Here is a 19,380-nt window from a genome sequence, read left to right as displayed (position 1 = left end):
AATTGCTAGGAACCCCACATAGCCAAAACGACCTTGAAAAAGTACTATAGAACAAGACAGAGGACTTGGCCAATTAAAAAGTAACCTCAAGGCTACAGTTATCAGAACAATTTGGTGCTAGCCTAATGATAGACATTTAGACAATTGGAATAGAATTGAGATCTGAGAAGTAAATCCAGACAACTATGATAAATTGATTTTCAACAGACATGCTAAGTCTATTCAATGAGAGAATACTATCTTTAAAACTTGGTGTTGGGCATTAAAAGGTCCTGAATATATGGAGAGAAATAAAGATGGAGCATCACTCAAAATCATAAAAGAGATTAGGGTTACTGGTCAGATAGAGGCTAGGGGAGCCCCACAAACTGGGACTCTAAGATGCTTTTCAGTTCTGGGGCTGAATTCACGCCAGTGGCTCAGTTTTCAGCCAAACAATAAACAGCTCCATAAAGGGAACAATAACACTTGTGAGACATGCACATCTTAGACTAAGAAAGCATTTGAGATCGAAAGGACAGCATTTACTCAAGGACAAAGTTCAGAAGGATTAAGAAGAAAACAGAACAAAAATAGGAAATGCCAAGAGAAAATGGGATAAGAAATGATACATGGAGGGGATAGCAGTAAATGTAATAAAATGTGGATGGATTGTTGAATTTAAATTTTATTATCGGATCTGCAACCTTCATCCAATTCACATTTAAAGGCTTTTTTTTTTTAAATGGTGCTGATAAAACTGGATTTTCGATGCAAAAGACTGGAGCTAATGTAACAATGAAATCAAATGTTACAACTCCTAAAACAATGTAAGGGTACGTACTACTGCAGGACCAAGATTTCAACAACAGACTCATAGAAAATACAACATAAGTAGGTACAAGTAAAGAAAAATAAATCTAAAGCTTTTAGGCCTCAAAGAACTTTATCAACACGTTTAAGAGACAACCTACAGACTGAGAGAACATATGTGGGGACTGTATATTTGATAACCAGAATATATGCTTAACCTTTCCCATGCAACAACAAAAACCCAATGAGAACATTTGGGGTAAAGAATCTGAATAGATATTTCTCCAAAGAAGATATGCATATGGTCAATTAATGCAGGAAAGATTCTCAAAGTCATTAGATGTTGGGGATGTAGATATCAAAACCACAGTGAGGTATCACCTCACCCTCCTTTACTGTTTTTGTTAAGTGCCATCCAGTTGGCCCCGACTCATAGCAATCCTGTGTATGACTGAATGAAACACTCCCTGGTCCTGTGCCCGCCTCACAATCACGACGCTTGGGGCCCTTGTTGCAGCCGCTGTGTCAAGTCGCCTCATCAGGGGCTTCCACTTTTTCCTTGACCCTCTGCTTCACCAAGTGCAAGGTCATTTGCCAGGACCTGGGATGGCTCTGGACAGAAGAGCAGCACACCAGAATGGTTGGCGAGACTGTAGAGAAAATGGAATCCTCACTCATTAATGGTGGGATTGCAAAATAGATGCACCTGTTGTGGGAAATAGTTTGGCGGTTTCTCAAAAAATTCAACAGAATTGCCCTGTGATGTGGCAATTCCATCCGTGGCATTTCCTCAAAGGCAGGGATAAAAGCAGATCCTTGTACGCCCAACTTCATTGCAGCCTTATTCGCAGCAGCCCAAAGCTAGACACAACCCAGTTCACAGATGAATGGATGAACGAAATGCAGCATTATATCCTCATAATGAAATATGATGCAGCCTTGACAAGAAATGAAATGCTGACGCATGTTATAGGGTGGGTGAATTTCAAAATAGCATGGTGAGTGAAATAAGCCAGGCACAAAAGGACAAATAGTATATGGTCCCACTTAGGTGAAATACCTACACTATGCAAACATATGGGAACAAAAGCCTGTCAGTGGCTCCCAGAAGTACATGGGGAAGGAAAGGGTGGACAGTGGCACTGCCCAGAGGACACAGGGCTCCGGTCAAGGGGGATGAAACACGTGGAAGCAAATAATGCACAACATGGCTAACATAATTCATGTAAAAATAGTAGAAATGGCATGTCCCCTCATTTAAAAAACAACAACAAATGAACCAAATAAACTAGCTGAGGAGTTTGTGGTTGTGTGCTTGTCACTGACTTTAGCCAGAAATAGACTCTCTCCTGTGTTATAAATAGTTTTACAGTTGAAGAGTTTCTGAAAGTGCTCCACTAGAGCAGGTGGGAGTGAGATCATGAATTCAGATTCCTACCTCCCCACCCCCACCCCCCCACACACAGAGTTGCCATCAAGTAGATTCTGATTCATGGTTACTCCATGTGTGTCCGAGTAGAATTGCGTTCCATATGGTTTCCAATGGAGAATTTGGGGGAAGTAGATCTCAGGCCTTTCTTCTGAGGTGCCCAGGGTGGATCAAAACTGCAACTTGAACCTTTTTTGCCACCCAGAGACCAGCAAAGATAATAATTAGCATTCTCAAAGTTGTTGTCAATACAAATTCTCGACTCACACTTTCTCTTCTTAAGCACCTGTAAACTTCTCGGCCTCCGCACCCACTGTACTGTAGACCACGAGGGACTCCAAGGATGAAGATTTACAGCGCTCTGTTTCCACAGCGTACCCCAAGAGGCTAGGAAAAGCCTAGGAAGTTCTAAAAGTTCCCAGGAAAATTCCATTATCATTTCATTTTCCCATGAACTCTTTGAAGCTCCCAGTGTATGTGTTGGGAATGGGGATGTCTCTTCAGGCCTGCACACTTATGCTCAGAAGTGGAAATTAGTAGGGGATGATTACTAGAAAATAAATAGAGAATTCCAGGGCCATCTCTCGGGACAATCCTGATTCAATGGATCTTAAAGCTAGACTAAGTTACCCCCACATGAATTTTATGATTAGAGGAATGGTGAGAATTGCTTATAACATAAAGGTCCTTAGGGGTATAGTGGGTTACAAGTGGGCTGCTAACCACAAGGTCAGAAGTTCAAAAACACCAGCCACTCTATGAGAGGAAATAGGGCTCTCTACCCCATAAAGAGTTACAGTCTCAGAAACCTACAGAGGCAGTTCTAATCTGTCCTATAGAGTCACTGTGAGTTGGACTCTACTTGCTGGCAATGAGTTTGGTTTGGAGTTTATTTGAGCCGATAACATAAATTATGTAAGAGAAGAATGTGAGGTTTGGAGTGGTTTTTGTTTGTTTTTGAGTCTGAGATGCTGCCACTGCATCTATTGCATTAGGACGAGTCCTTTCCTGGACCACCCCCTCAAAATATAAAGCCTGCTATAAAGAAACCCTGGTGGCATAGCGGATTACACATTTGGCTGCTAATCACAAGGCCAACAGTTCAAATCCACCAGCCACTCTGTGGGAGACAGATGGGACTTTCTAATCCAGTAATGATTTAAGGCCATGGACACTCCCCACCCCCACCCCAGGGACAGTTCTGTGCTGCCCTGTATGAGTTAGAATTGACTGGGTAACAGTCAGTTTATCATATAGTAAAAAAAACACACTTGCTGCTGCTGAATGATCCCCAACTCATGGTGACTTTGGGTGTTAGAGAATAGAACTGCTCCCACAGATTTTTCTAGTTGTCATCTTACTGGAAGCAGACAGTTGGGTCTTGCTTTCATGACACCATTGGGTGGGTGCAAGCTGCCAACCTTACAGACACTAGGCACGTACAAATTGTCTGGGCCTCAGTAACTCAGTCACAGAAAGACTCCATGCTAAGTATGGCAAATTGCTTTAAGTCAGAGCCAGACAAAGTCGGGGGCCCTGGAGGCCCCTTCTCTGAAACACTCCTGGGTGGGGGGTTTGAAGTAGTTTCCCCCACTCCCGAGTTCTGCCTGCTGTCTCTTGCAGGAAAGGGTAGGACACAGAGATCATTGGATTTTTATGTAGGAACATGAGTGAGGTTTCTTCTTGCTTATGGGTAAGTGAAGAAAATCAGACATTGGTGGTGTTTTTAGATTTTACAGGACTAAGGGGGAAACAAGGAATTTCAGTTTAGCTGCATACTGTTATGTAATTACCTGTTTTCTCTAGCTACTTAGCATTACTGTCACATTGCCCTGCATCACAAGGAAATCAATCAATACCTCTCTCTTTCCCTCTCTTTCTCTCTCTCACATGCACGCACGCGCGCGCGCACACACACACGCACAGATCATCAGATGCATCACCGAGAGTTATCTTACTAGGAAATGCTGTGGAGGATTTAGTCTTCAAAGGGGCTAGACTATTTGCCTAGGTTGTAGGTGCAATGAATTATTGAATGTGGTTTTTATAGCCAAAGTCTCAACTCCTACCATACTACCTTCCCCTGCATGGGGCTGGTAAGAAAATGGGGAAGAAACTGATAGGATGCCCCTGTGAGTAACTGTGAACAAGAGTCCCGGGAGTGCCGACCTGCTGTGTATAAAATCAGCTCTCTGACAAGGAGGAGGAGGAATCTCATTACCAGCAAGAGCCAGGGGGGGGGTGGGCATCCCTGCATATGAGTGAACCTCCTGGAACTAGACCACAGCTACAGCATCAGAGGAGCAGCAGCCGGACCAGGAACCAGAGCATGGGACAGAATGATGGACTTCCAGAACCAGGGAACAAGTTGAGGGCTTTGGCGCAGGACCCTGGCTTGCCGGGTGGGGTACCTCTGGGCACTTAATTGGAGAAGCTGGGCTTGATGACCCACAGAAGTGGAGCTGGGTGCCTTTGGCCTGAAACTTACTGGAGTGGAATGCCACTGGGCTCCTAAGTAAGTGAGCTGGGTTTGCTGGTCCGGTTTGAGCTGAGTATCTTCAGGATGAGATTTACAGCAGAGAGGTATTTGCCTTTGGGGCATTGATTAGCAGACCTGAGGCTAACATACCCATAAACAACTCCCCTCAGCATTTCTCACTGGCAGTACAAATTGGACCTTCCTTAATAAACCCTTTAATCATGAATTTTGTTTCTGGATTTATGTTAGACAGGGTTCTCTAGAGAAACAAAACCAGGACACTAATGATTTTATATATAAAAAACATAAGAAATAAACAGTTAATTACTCAATAAGGCAGTACAAATAATTCAATGCAACTCACTCCCGTGACACAGTTGTGAGACACTGGTAGTCCTCTGTAGAGCAATTCAGGCTATCCAGGCACAGGCAGCAAACAGCAAGGCAGGTCACCAACAGTCAGCCAGATGACAGGGCCCAACAGTCCCTAGCTCAAGAGATGTAAATTCCAATGTTGTAGTGAAGCAGGTCTTGAAGGAACCTCAAACTACAGCAATACAGTCCACAGGTTAGGTGTCCCACAGGTAGCGTAGCTTGCAAATTGAGGCAGAGAACCAGCTAACGCAGCCGCACACTGGTCCGATCATCAAAGAGCAAGAGACAAGAAAGGCAAAGCTCGCTGAGCCATTTATCTCTCTGCCCTTCAATTAATCCCACATGTGTTCATTGGCCAGGTTGGCTTTATAAACCTACCTATCACAGAGGTTCTGTGTAGCCATTGCAATGAATATTAGAACGCAGAGAGAGAAAATAGAGATACTAATTAAGTCATTACCCTAGGTCTTTTCCTTCAGAGTCTTTCTCTAATCACCTTTCATAACCACTGTCATTAGAATCACTGCCGCCCCCCCCGCCAAAAAAAAGGAACCTCACTACCATCAAATGGACCACAACTCATAGTGACCCTATAGGACAACATAGAACTGCCCCTGAAGATTTCCCAGACTGTGACTCCTTTTGGGAGCGAAACCCTGGAGTAGCTGGTGGCTGAACTGCAGACCTTAGAGTTAGCAGCCCACTGAGTAACCACTATGCCAGTGAGGTAGCATCATGAGTGGGATTCGCTTACAATTAACTAGCGCACAAAGAGGGAGGGTGTGGCAGCACAGGTGAAACCTGACGGAGCGAATGCCAAGAATGGTTTGCACCATAGAGATCCCATGGCCATGGCTGACCTCCACTGCTTCACATGTGTGTTTGAAAAGCATCTTGGTAATAGTGCCAGTGGGAAGTTTCCTTGGCACATCTGTGAAGGCGCAGACTACAGCAGAGAGGCGGGGAAATGGGGGAGTCTCAGCTCTAGGCCCATATCAATCTTACCTGAACAACTCACAGTGGTCCTATCTACTTGATTCTCTGAAGAAAATTATTTTTGTTGTGTATTTTTTTTAAAGGAGTGGAAAATCGACTTGGAAGAAAGACCTGACTCTACTTCTGAAAACTAATCAGCAAAAACCTCTGGCTTTGTGTTAGGCTGGGTTCTCTAGAGAAGTCAAACCAGTGACATTTGGATGGGCTATGTAAAGAGAGAAAGTTATATCAAGAAAAGGTTCACACAGCCATAGAAGTGACTAAGTTCAATTCTGTTCAAGTCTGAGAGTCAGATGTCAGCTGGATGCTTCTCCTGGCTTGTGTAGCTGCAGGGGCTGATGAACAGGAAGAAGGAAGATAAAACAGAAAGACAGAGGCTGGTGGATACGCACCTGAACAAGGCTGAGATCAGCCGAATGGATCAGCAGGCGATATAACAGGAAGTGAGCAAACGTCATACAGGAGTCAGACCCAGCAGAAGTGAGCTAGCTCCCACACAGTCTCAGCCTACGCTACAAGTAGACCACACACCAAATGAAACCTCTCTCCGTTGGATCATGGGTTTGATGCCACCCTTGTCTTCCCACCACTGCTTGGCTGGTTCACAGAAGATCCATGATGGAGCTGAGCACATTCTGTTAGATCCTATCTCAGGAGAATCCTGACCCCTCCAAGTTGAAATAAAAACGGAGTATCACAGGCTTACAACAAAACATTGTTCTACCCACCTGCTTTGGACACATCACTGGGAACAGTCACTCACTAGAAGAGTGCATCATGTTTTCAAAGTTGAGGGGCAACAAGAGTGAAGGAGACCTTCCGTGAGATGAGTGGGCACCGTAGTAACAAAGAAGAGCACAAACATAAGATGATTGTTAGGGTGTTGCAGGGCTGAGCTGTGTTTGACTAGCCATGGTTTCACCATGAGTCAGTGTCATCTGGATTACAGGTAACAAACACCATCGAGAGACAGAAAGAAACAGATACAGGTAGATATGGAGAAGGTTCCTGGGTAGTGCAAATGTTTCCACTCAACTACTAACAAAAGGTTGCCAGCTCATACCCACCCAGCAGTCCCACAAAAGACAATATACTTCCACTATGATTACTAGCCAACCATACTATCAACAATTACTTTAAAAGAAAGATGAGAAGGGAAGGGTTAGGGACACTAGATAAATGGAAAGGGAACAACCGGAATGGAAATAAAGAGCATATCCACACACTGTGAAAGCTGGAACGAATATCACTGACCAATTTGTTTAGAAATTGTTGAATGGGAAGCTAACCTGCTATCTGTGTTCGCAAATGCCATAGTAAATTATCATTTTGTAAAATTACAGATAAGAAAGCTGTTGCAGTAGCTCTATTCTGTAACAAATCTATCAAAATTGACATTAGGGCGGTATCAACAATATAGACATAACTAGACACAGAGGAGCCCTAATGGCATAGTGGTTATGCGTTGGACTGCTAATCACAAGGTCAGCAGCTTGAAACCACCAGCTGCTCAGTGTGGTAAAGCTGGGTCTTTCTACTCCTGTAAAGGGTTACAGACCCAGAATCTCAGGGGCAGCTCAACCTCTATAGAGTTGTTACGAGTCAGCATCAAGTTGATAGCAGTGACTTTTTTATATAGACAAAACCAAGGAAGCAGCAATCTGAGGAAAGGGCTGCAGGCATTTTTTATTTATTTTTTTATTGCCTTTATTTATTTATTTAAAACATTTTATTAGGGACTCATACAACTCGTATCACAATCCATACATACATCAATTGTGTAAAGCACATCTGTACATTCTTTGCCCTCATCATTTTCAAAGCATTTGCTCTCCACTTAAGCCCTTTGCATCAGGTCCTCTCTTTTCCCCCTCCCTCCCCGCTCTCTCCTCCCTCATGAGCCCTTGATAATTTATAAATTATTATTTTGTCATATCTTGCCCTGTCCGACGTCTCCCTTCACCCCCTTTTCTGTTGTCCATCCCCCAGGGAGGAGGTCACATGTAGATCCTTGTAATCAGTTCCTTCTTTTCAACCCACTCACCCTCTACCCTCCCTGTATCGCCCCTCACACTCCTGGTCCTGAAGGTATAATCTGCCCTGGATTCCCTGTGCTTCCAGCTCCTATCTGCATCAGTGCACATCCTCTGCTCTATACAGATTTGCAAGGGAGAATTCGGATCATAATAGTTGGGGGTGAGGAAGCATTTAGGATCTGGAGGAAAGCTGTATTCTTCATCGGTGCTACGTTGCACCCTGATTGACTCCTCTCCTCCCCTAGACCCCTCTGCAAGGGGATCTCCAGTGGCCGACAAATGGGCTTTGGGTCTCCACTCTGCACTTCCCCCTTCATTCACTATGGTAAGGTTTTTTTTTTTTTCTGATGATGCCTTATACCTGATCCCTTCGACAACTCGTGATCGCACAGGCTGGTGTGCTTCTTCCATGTGGGCTTTGTTGCTTCTGAGCTAGATGGCCACTTGTTTACCTTCAAGCCTTTAAGACCCCTACCTCTTTTGAAGGTATTTAAGTGACTCCAATGTGTAGGCAAGCAGGGGTGAGAACCAGCAGAAAGGGAAGGTTTCTGGGAGCGGACATCAAGTCATTTTTAAAAGGGTAAAACAATTTACACACGAAAGGCTCTGAGACAAAGCTAATCACCCCCATTTATGAGATCCGCCCACCCCCATGCACTGCTGTGTGAGCACCTCACACACCCCATCACATGTACTAGGGCAGATGTTTCATAGACAAAGAGGGTCTGTAAGAGGCAAGGTAACTTATGCACGGTCCCATGCTTCATACGTGGTTCCACTGGGTTATAAACTTGAACCTCCAAAAGTCTTTCTGCATCAGCTTCTCTGAATGTCAAACTATTTTTTAGGTCAATGGCAAGGACTTCATTTTTCTTGGATCTACAATCATTGCTCATGGAAGCAGTAGTCGGAAATTAAGGGATGCATTACACTGGGCTAACCCGCTGCACGAGCCTTCTTTGAAGTGTGGAAATGCAAGGATCTCATGTTGAGAACTAACGTGCACTGGAGCCACAACATGGCATGTTCCATCACTTTACATGTATGTAAAGGGGGTTGATGAATAAAGACCACAGAAGAATTGATGCGCTTGAATTATGGTGCTGGTAAGAATACTGCAAACACTGTGAACTGTCAGAAGAACAATGTATGTGGGAGCAGGGAGGAAGCACTAAACTGATATTAATTACAAAACTCACTTGAAAAGTGATGTGACCACAGGGGTGGGGGCAGGAAGAAAGTCTTCTAAAATTGTTTGTGATAAAGATTGCTGAGCTCTCTTTTTAAATCATTTTATTGTGGGCTCTTACAGCTCTTATCACAATCTAGACATCCATCCATCGTGCCAAGCACATTTGTACATATTGTACAACCCTTCTTGATATGATTGAACTATTGAATTTTGTGCAATGTGAATTAAGTACCAATAAAACTGTTTTAAGAAAGAGTTTATGCAGAAAAAAAACTGAAGCCAATAAAGTCTACAAGAGAAAATCAACAAAATAAAGAGCTGTAATTTTGAGGCTGATCAGCCAACATCAAGAATGGAATAGGGAATATCTGTACAGACCTCAGAGGCCATAAAAAGATAATAAGATAACACTGTGAACAACTCCATTAAGACATGTTTGACAACTTAGATAAAATAGACCCATTCCCTGAAAACCAGAAATGACTTCTATTTACCCTAGAAGAAATAAGATAGCCTCAATAGCCCTATAACTTTTAAAGAAATGGAATTGATCATTAAAAACATTTTGAAAAAAATAAATCTCCAGGATTAAATGGTACCACGGGCAAGTACTACTAAATGTTTAATGAAATAGGGCCAATCTACACAATCTCTTCAAGGAAATATCAAAGGATAGGACATTTCCCAAGTCATTTAATGAAACTAGCACTGCCTCGATACCAAGACCAGTCAGAAACAGCACAAAAAGAAATAAATGTGTAGGTGAAATTACAGACCAAGAACCCTCAGAAGCATGGATCCTCAAATCCTCAAACAAATAGCAAATTGAGTACAGCAATGTATATAAATAATAATAAACCACATCAAAGTGGTGCTTATCCTCAAGATGCAAGCATGGTGCTATACAGAGAGTTCTTAGATAATACATCATAAAGCATTATTCATTTTAAAAATTCATCAATTGAACTTCATAAAAAATGTCTTTTTCTGTGAAGAACATGTTAAGAGATTGAAAAGGCAAGCTACAGAATTAATGGATGGGGGCAGATCTACCAGCCAAACAAGCACGTGCATAGCCAACAAAATGCTTATATCCAAAATATGGAAAGATCACTTGAACTTCAGCAATAAGGAAACAAACAACTCAATTTAAAAATGGGCAAAAGAGTTGAAAGAGGGCTAACCTAAATTCACCATAAGGTTTGTTGTTGTTGTGGGTTGTTTGATGCCATGGAGTCAGTGTCTATACACTGCAACCCTCTGAGAACCAAACCTTGCCCGGTCCTGTGCCATCCTCACAATTGCTTGTATGTTTGAGTCCATGATTGCACCTACAGCGTCAATCTATCTTGTTGAGAACCTTCTTTTTCACTGCCCCTCGACTTTACCAAGCATGAGGGCCTGGTCTTTCAATCCTTCCTGAGAGGACTGGTCTTTCCTGACAGCATGTCCAAAGTCCACAAGACAAAATCTTGCCACACTTGGTTTTAAGATGCATTCTGGCTATACTTCTTCCAAGACAGATTTGTTTGTTCTCCTGGCAGACCATGGTACTTTCAATATTCTTTGCCAGGACTATAATTCAAAGGCATCAATTCTTCTCTGGTTTCCCTTATTCAATGTCCAACTTTCACATGCATATGAGACAATTGAAAATATCATGTGTGGTAGTTACATAATCTGGTGTCAATTTGAGGATTAAGAGTGCAGGGGTGGAGTCTAGCGTGTCAATGAGAATATAGTCATTGAGGCCTCTGTGTGGGCATGGCCTTCTCCTGATGATTCTGGGAACTCCTGTGTTTTCTCCTTGGAAGTGGGAGAAACACTCTCTCTCTCTGCTCACTCCCTGAGAGACTCTACTGATAAGACACATGAAGTTATGCTGATGGCAGTAAGAGCCCTGGACCTGGAGAAGCCACATGGAGACCCCTGTCAGAGATGAGATGCTGACAATGCCACTGGATCTACAAGACTTCCCACCCATTGGTCTGTGATCTTCCTGCATCCAGCATCATTGCATATGTTCTGTGAGTCTGGAGAGGATTTTATAGATTGATGTTCGACATAGGGCTAATATCAGCTTGTGGACTTGTTCTGGACTGGACTGGGATGTTTTCTCCATATTGAACTGCTCTTGTATATAAAGCTCTTTCTTATACACATATGAGTGTCCATCGATTTGTTTCTCTATTCTACCCAAACTAACACACCATGACTAATGTCAGGTGCGCCTTAAAGTGACATCTTTGCTTTTCAACCCTTTAAAGAGGCCAATAGGGAATACAAATGAAAACCACTCTGAAATGCCAACATACAACTATTAGAATGACAAAAATTATATAGTGACAATGCCAAGTGTTTGCATTAAGTTGGTTCTGACTCCCAGAGATCCTGTGGAACAGAGGGTCTCTGGGTGTGAATCTTTAGAGAAGCAGAGAGGGTGTGAGATTTTAGAGAAGCAGGGAACCACCTCTTTCTCCCTCATTGCTGGTGCCTGGTTCAAATAACTGTCCTTTCAGTTAGTAGCTAAGGGACTCCTGAATCACCAGGGTTTCCTTGAAAACCAGCCCACCTACGATGAAGAAGAGTGGAGTAACTTCTTATAAAGTTAAACAAAGCCCTATCATATGACCCAGAAATCTCACTGCTGTGTATTTACCTTAGAGAAATAAAGTTATGGTCACACAAAAATTGGTACGTGATTGTTTATTGAAATTCTAGTCACATTGCCCCAAACTAGAAACTATCCAAACATCCTTCAGTGGATAAAATGGTAAACAATGATATGTCAATGTTGTTGGTAGGTGTCATTGAATAAGTTCCAACACATCACCTATGTACAACAGAATGAAATACTGCCTGGTCCTGCTCCATCTTCACAACTGCTCTTACGTCTGGGCCCCTTATGGTAGCCACGGTGTCCATCCATTTTGCCGAGGGTCTTCCTCTTTTATGCTGCCCTTCCAATTTACCAAGCATGACATCCTTCTGCAGGGGCTGGACTCCTGACAACATGTGCAAATTACATGAGACTAAGTCTTGTCATTCTTGCCTCTACAGAGCATCCTGTCTGCACTTCTTCTGAGACTGATTTATTTGCACTTTGGGCAGTCCACTGTACTTGGAATATTCTTCTCCAGCACCGTCATTCGTTGCATGGGTTCTTCTTTGGTCTTCTTTATTCGATGTTCAACTTTCACACGCCTATGAGATGATTGAAAACACCACTGCTTGGATCAGCTGAACCTTCGTCCTCAAAGTGAACTCATTGCTTTTCAACACTTTCAGTACATCTTATGCAGCAGATTTACCCAATGCAATGTATTGTTTGATCGCTTGACTGCTGCTTCCATGGGAATTGATTGTGGATTCAAGCAAGATGAACTCCTTGACAATTTCAATCTTTCCTCCATGTAACATGATGTTATGTTGTCTATTGACCTAATTGTGGAGATTTGGGTTTTCTTGACACTGAGTTGTAATCCATACTGACAGCTGCAATCCTTGATCTTGAAGCAAGAAAGTAATGTCTGTACCATATTACTCAGAATAACAAGAGATGAACTGTTGACCCGTGCAACAGCTTGAATGAATCCCAAAAGTATTGTGCCGAGTGTAAAAAGCCAGTCTCAAAGGGTTGCATACTGTACAATTCTAGAACCTTCTGAAAAAGACCATCCCACTGTCATGAAGAGACCACTGCTTGCCAGGGGCTAGGCTTTGAAAGCAGGGAAGATGTGTTTACAAAGAGAGATTTCAGGAATGATTAAATTGTTCCATCTCCTGATTGTGGCCATGCTTGTACACAAACGTGCGTGGAAACATTGAGCATGCTATCAGGAGAAATCAATCCCTGGAGAAGGACATCATGCTTGCAAAAGTGGAGGGTCATAGAAAGAGAGAAAGACCTTCGAGGAGATGGATTGACACAATTGCTGCAACAATGGACTCAAACATAATCACAATTATGAAAATGACACAGGGCTAGTGTGTTAGGTTTCTTGTGCCAACATGGCACCCATAAGAAGATATGGGTAGAGTCTAGCTTGTCAATCAGGTTACAACCTGATGGTGCCACCTTGTGGGCGTGGCCTTCTCATAAGGGGGATCCTGGGATCTCTCTCTCTCTCTCTCTTTCTCTCTCTCTCGCTCTCTCTCATGTTCCTGCATTCTGAATCATTGCATGTGGCTTCATGAGTACGAAGAGGGACTTATGGGCTAATATCAGACATACAAACTTAAGTTGGACTGAGCCGGGAAGTGTCACGGATGCTCTCTCTTATACATATATGAATGTCCCTGGATTTGTTTCTCTAGTCAGCCAGCCTAACCCAACCAGGCAGTCTTTCATTGTGTTGTACAAAGCTTTCCTCCGATCCAGAACTGACTCGATAGCATGTTGCACCAATAAAAACCGTACAGACCTGTTAATAATACACCCTCTTCCCCAAAGTTGAGTGTATTGGATGGCAATTTTTAAAAATTCAAGCTCTTTATCTTTTGTACTTCCTGAACAAAAAGGGGTTTATGTGATGCAGGCCACAGCAAAGTGTCTTTGGATTCCCTTTCTCTCCATCTGTCACACATTCCAGCTGCTTGTACAGCTATCATTCTCATTCGGAATGCCCCTCCCTGGTGCTGCTGGAGACCAGAAAACTATGAGCCTCTTGTGGTCTTTAATAAGAACCCTGGTTGCATAGCGGTTATAAGTTGGGCTGCTAACTGCAAGGTCAGCAGTTCAAAACCACCAGCTGATCCAAGGGAGAAAGATGGGGTTTTTTACCCCCATAAAGAGTACATTCTCCGAAACTCACAGGGTCAATTCTACAATGTCCTATGAGGTGGCTATGATTCAGGATTAACTAGATGGCACTGAGTTTGGTTTGGTTTGGATGGTCTTTATCCATAAACCGAAAAATCAAACTCACTACCATGGAGCTATTTCTGACTTACGGTGACCCTATAGGACAGAATCGAACTGTGCCTAAGGGTTTCCGAAAATAAATCATTACAGAAATAGAAAGCTTCATTTTTGCACCACCCAAAAACCAGAAACCCACACTCACTGTCGTCGAGTTGATGCTGACTCATAGCGACCCTAGAGGACAGGACAGAACTGTCCCAGTGGGTTTCGGAGACTGTAACTCATTACAGGAGTAGAAATCCCCATCTTTATCCCATGGGAAAAAATGTCATCAGATGGTATTTTAGCTGGCCATGCCGCTTAGTGTCGGGTTCTGTAATTACAAACATCGCTGTCTGTTGGAGCCAAATAACAAAGGAAGAATAAGTTGCTATTCAGTGGTGTCTACCAAGGATGAAGGAAAAGGATGCTGATGTTGCCTTGCATTCCTATAGCCTTTTACAAATGACGGAGCCCTTTCCCGTGCAGGCCTTCACCTGTGAGGTGGCCAAGGGACTGTCATTATCCTCCTGTTACCAAAGAAGGAGAATAAGGTCAAGAGAGACAGGAACCTTCTGAAAGGGGATTTCATGATGGAGCCAGTACCTAAACCTCAGCTGTGGACCCCACTTCAATTGGGTTTCCATGAAGCCTCACAAACACTCTTCTATGCACATTCCACAAGACATCGAAACTGAGACACACAACCCTGATTGCAATCAGAATCACCTGAGGTGTTAAAGTAACACCTGCGCCCAGGCCTCCCATCCAGAGGTTCTTTTCTCTAGGCTTGTGAGCTGCCATCAAGTCGGCCTGGACTCAGGACACCGTGAGGACAAGACGAGAGAGTGCAATTCAGAGGCGTTTGGGGAGTTGTTGCTAGGTGCCACTGAGTCACCCCAACCCTTAGGGACCCTGTGGGCAACCGACTGAAACACTGCCCGGTCCTGCTCCTTCCTCACAAGTCTCGCTAGGCTTGAGACAATGTGGCAGCCACTGCGTCCACCCATCTTGCTGAGGGCCTTCCTCTTTCTCACTGCCCCTCCACGTTACAAAACAAAACGTTCCTCTCCAGAGACTGGACTCTCCTGACAACATGTCCAAAGTACGTAAGATGAAGGCTTTCCATCTTGCCACTTGGAAGCAGATCACCACATTTTTCTTTCTAGTCGGTCTTCGTCTGGAAGCATCATTGGAACTTATTGAGCAGCCTAGCAACACACCGCCTCCACTGAGGGCTGAGTGGCAGCTTCCCATGAGGAACACTCGCTGGGGGTTGAACCGGATCTACCACACAGAAGGATGGAATTCTGCTGCTGAATCACCACTGTTTGACTCTGGGGAATAGCTGGGTACTGGTATTTCTTTTTTTAATTCTCCAGATGAAACCCATATGCAGCCAGCATTGAAAACCAGTGTTTGGAAGAAATGAAACAGAAGGATTTAAAGCAATTAAGCTCAAGTCTCAAGAGAGTTCTATTGCCACTAAAACATGTACACAAGAGGCTTCTTGAATGTCAGAGGGACAGAACCCAGAACTGCCCCTTCGGACGCCATCCCCTCAAAGCTCGCTCTCTCTCTCTCTCTCTCTCTCTCTCTCTCACACACACACACACACACACACACACACACACACACACACACACCTGACAACTTCACAATACAGGGGAAAAAAATCTGCCATCAAGTCCATCCCAACTCATAGTGACCCTGTAAGACAGGGTAGGACTGCTGCCCCCGTGGGTTTCTGAGAGTGTTAAGGAAGCAGAAAGCCCCACATTTCACTGAGAAGTGGCTGGGGGTTTGAATTGCTGAGCTTGCAGTTAGCAGGCTAATCAGTCCCCATTATGGCACCAGAACATGCAAGTATCACCTTTGTCAGATATCAGAAATCAGGTTAACCTCCCAAACCCCAGCCCGTGCCCTATGACTGGGACTAGGACTAGCCGAGGCCAGGCAGCTCATGCCAGCCCAGAAGGGTTTTTCCAAGAGTGGTTTAAAAGAAAATATTTACTGAAGTAATCTAGGTTTTGAGATAAGAATTTCCATGCCCTTCTCACGCTACTCCAGCATATTCAGACCATGTTTTTCACTCTCTCCGGAAGGCCCCTTCTCAAGCATCAACTCTCTGGACCATTGTAGTATTGCCTGCAATGTGAGCTACATACACGCAACACCAGATGACTGGATTTCCCAAACAGCAGGTTCACTCATATTTGTCATGCAATGTTTTCGATACCCAGGGGAATCTGTGTTAAGGTCAAGTTTATGTCAGATGCAGCCGCCCTCCCCAGATCTTAGCCAAGTTGCAACCAGTTGAGCCCATATGATTCCTGAAATCTGGATATAACCGGAAATGGATGTCACCCCTGGATCCTGTGGATCAGGATGTAAGAAGGAGGAGATTCGGGGGGAGATAAAGGAGCCAACGAGTTTTTGCTGACTTAAGCAGAATTACCAAATGTTGGGCTTCACATTGCCTGGGGGTCTGGGTGAGGAAGGCCAGGAAGGAGCTCACTCTACACCAACTGCTTATCAGGATCCTGCCTGAGACTCAACTCTGAGTGGTCAAGGGGCCCATCAACAACTCCTCAGGACAAAGAGGGCATCTGAGGCGAGGAAAGTCATTATCCATCCATCTTCCTCTTATAGAAAAAAGAATGGGTACTGGACCTGGCCAGTTCCCCAGATTTCCAATTTCCCCAATGCCCACAGCACATGAGGACACTAACAGGGTACATCAAGTCAAGCGAACATGAAGGATGCAGTTCTGTCCACAGCACCTCTTCTTGGTCACACTGGCAGGAATGGGCCTCTCTGGTCCTCAGCATGTCAGCCACATGGTCCCTTGACCTCTGCCTTGCTCAGGCAAGGGTTACAATGCTCAAAGTGAGCACTGATAAATTCCATTGGGCGTTCCACTCTGAGAGTCAGCCTCCTGCCTGAAGCCCTCAGATTTATTCATTCAAAGGGCCACTTTGTCTCATGGTTTCAGTGCTGCTCATCTGCTTTGTCAAGTGGTCTCAGTGTTGTAGCCTCCAGCACCTCAACTGCCTCCACCACTTGCAGCAGAGGTTCTGCACATGCTCTACCATCCACATGGTTCTTCTGTCTTGATGGTTTCAAGACTCCCCGTTACTGCTTATGAGATGGCTCACTTTAAAAAATATCATTTTATTGGGGGCTAGTACAACTCTTATCACAATCCATATATATATATATATATATATATATATATATATATATATCCATTGGGTCAAGCACATTTGTACATTTGTTGTCATCATCATTCTCAAAACATTTGATTTCTATGTGAGCCCTTAATATCAGCTCCTCATTTTCCCCCTTCCCTCCCTGTTCTTCCTTTCCTCATGAACCCTTGATAATTTATAAATTATTATTATTTTGTCATATCTTATACTGTCCGACATCTCCCTTCACCCACTTTTCTGTTGTCCATCCCCCAGGAGGAGGTTATATGTAGATCCTTGTAATTGGTTCCGCCTTTCTACCTCCAACCTCCAGGTATTGCCACTCTCACCTCTGGTCCTGAAGGGGTCGTCTGTCCTGGATTCCCTGTGTTTCCAGTTCCTATCTGTACCAGTGTACATCCTCTGGTCTAGCCATATTTGTAGGACAGAATTGAGATCATGATATTGGGAGGAGGAAATGTTTAAGAACTAGAGGAAAATTGTATGTTTCATCGTTGCTTCCCTGTGATCTGACTGGCTCATCTCCTCCCTATGACTCTTCAGTAAGGGGGTGTCCAGTTGTCTACAGATTGGCTTTGGGTCTCTACTCTTCACTCACCCTCATTTACAATGATGTGATTTTTTTTCTTGTTTTTGATGCCTGATGCCTGATCCCTTCGACACCTCGTGATCACACAGTCTGGTGTCCTTCCATGTGGGCTTTGTTGCTACTGAGCTAGATGGCCACTTGTCTATCTTCAAGCCTTTAAGACCCCAGACACTATCTCTTTTGATAGCCGGGCACCATCAGCTTTCTTCACCACATTTGCTTATGCACACTTTTGTCTTCAGTGATCGTGTCAGGAAAGTGTGCATCATGGAATAGAGATGGCTCACTTTTATACCCAGCAGAATGGCAGAACCAACCAATCTCTGAGTTGGAATCTTCTATACTTTATTTGCATGCTGGGTGGGAGTTACAAAGACTAATGATAGAAAAGCCATAGCATAGGTCATGTTCTATGGGCAATGGGAGCCCCTGCACACAGGTTCCAGGGAAGACGTGGAGCCAGCAATCAATGCCTGATTAAAGCGACTTTCCAAGAAAACAGTTTGCACAGAAACAATGGTTATTTTTTCCACTTAGGAAAAGGAATCTGTTTCCACTTAGGCTGGATCTCATCTAGAGAAAAATGTCCAGTTTGAAGCTGGGCTTTGTTAGGCATTAACTGAAGGAGAAAGGGGAAGAGGATGTTGAAGAATTTGAGCAGCTTTCTTACTAGATCAAGGGAAGTCTCACGGAAGCCATAAACTCCAGGCAGAAGCTGGGTTAATTCTGTAGAACTATGACAACCCAATCACAAGCAAACCCATGGCCCCCGAGTCAATTCCAACTCATGGGGACTCAATAAGACAAGGTAGAACTGCTCTGTTAGCTTTCTGAAACTAGGCTTAGCCAGAGCAGACAGCCTCATCTTTCTCCTATGGAGCAGCTGGTGGGATCAACCTGCATAACACGCCATGCCACAAGGGCTCGTTAGATCTATGTCACATGAGTGTAAATTTTTTAATGAAGATCTTCGGTTGTTTTCGTATAATCCTAAGAAATGTACTTCAGGAATTTAGGATTTGTGAGCAGGGAGAAGGCAAGGCCATTTACAAAGAAACATGTAGACTATTCCAGACACTGCCACTGAGTGGGGGCACCACAGGCAGAGAATGTCTGTAGGATTCAGGGCTGTATGTACAATGCCCAGCAGTAGCCCCTGCTATGGCTGAGTGTGGTCCTCAGGAAGAAATTGGTGGAATTCCAGCAGAGAGGCAGGTGGTACCTTCCAGGGCATGATTGCTGGCTATGCTTTCCTCTCTTGATCTTACACTGAGAGCTGCTGCCCCACCAATTCCCAGGTCCAGTATCATGTTGCCCAATCAACAAGGTGATTTTCTGATCTGTAGTGAGCAACGTCACAAGAGCCTTGGTGCCATA

The sequence above is a fragment of the Tenrec ecaudatus genome, chromosome 10 (assembly GCF_050624435.1).
Source record: "Tenrec ecaudatus isolate mTenEca1 chromosome 10, mTenEca1.hap1, whole genome shotgun sequence".
Taxonomy (NCBI): domain Eukaryota; kingdom Metazoa; phylum Chordata; class Mammalia; order Afrosoricida; family Tenrecidae; genus Tenrec; species Tenrec ecaudatus.
The sequence above is the reverse complement of the archived record's forward strand: the minus strand, read 5'-3'. Positions refer to the sequence as shown.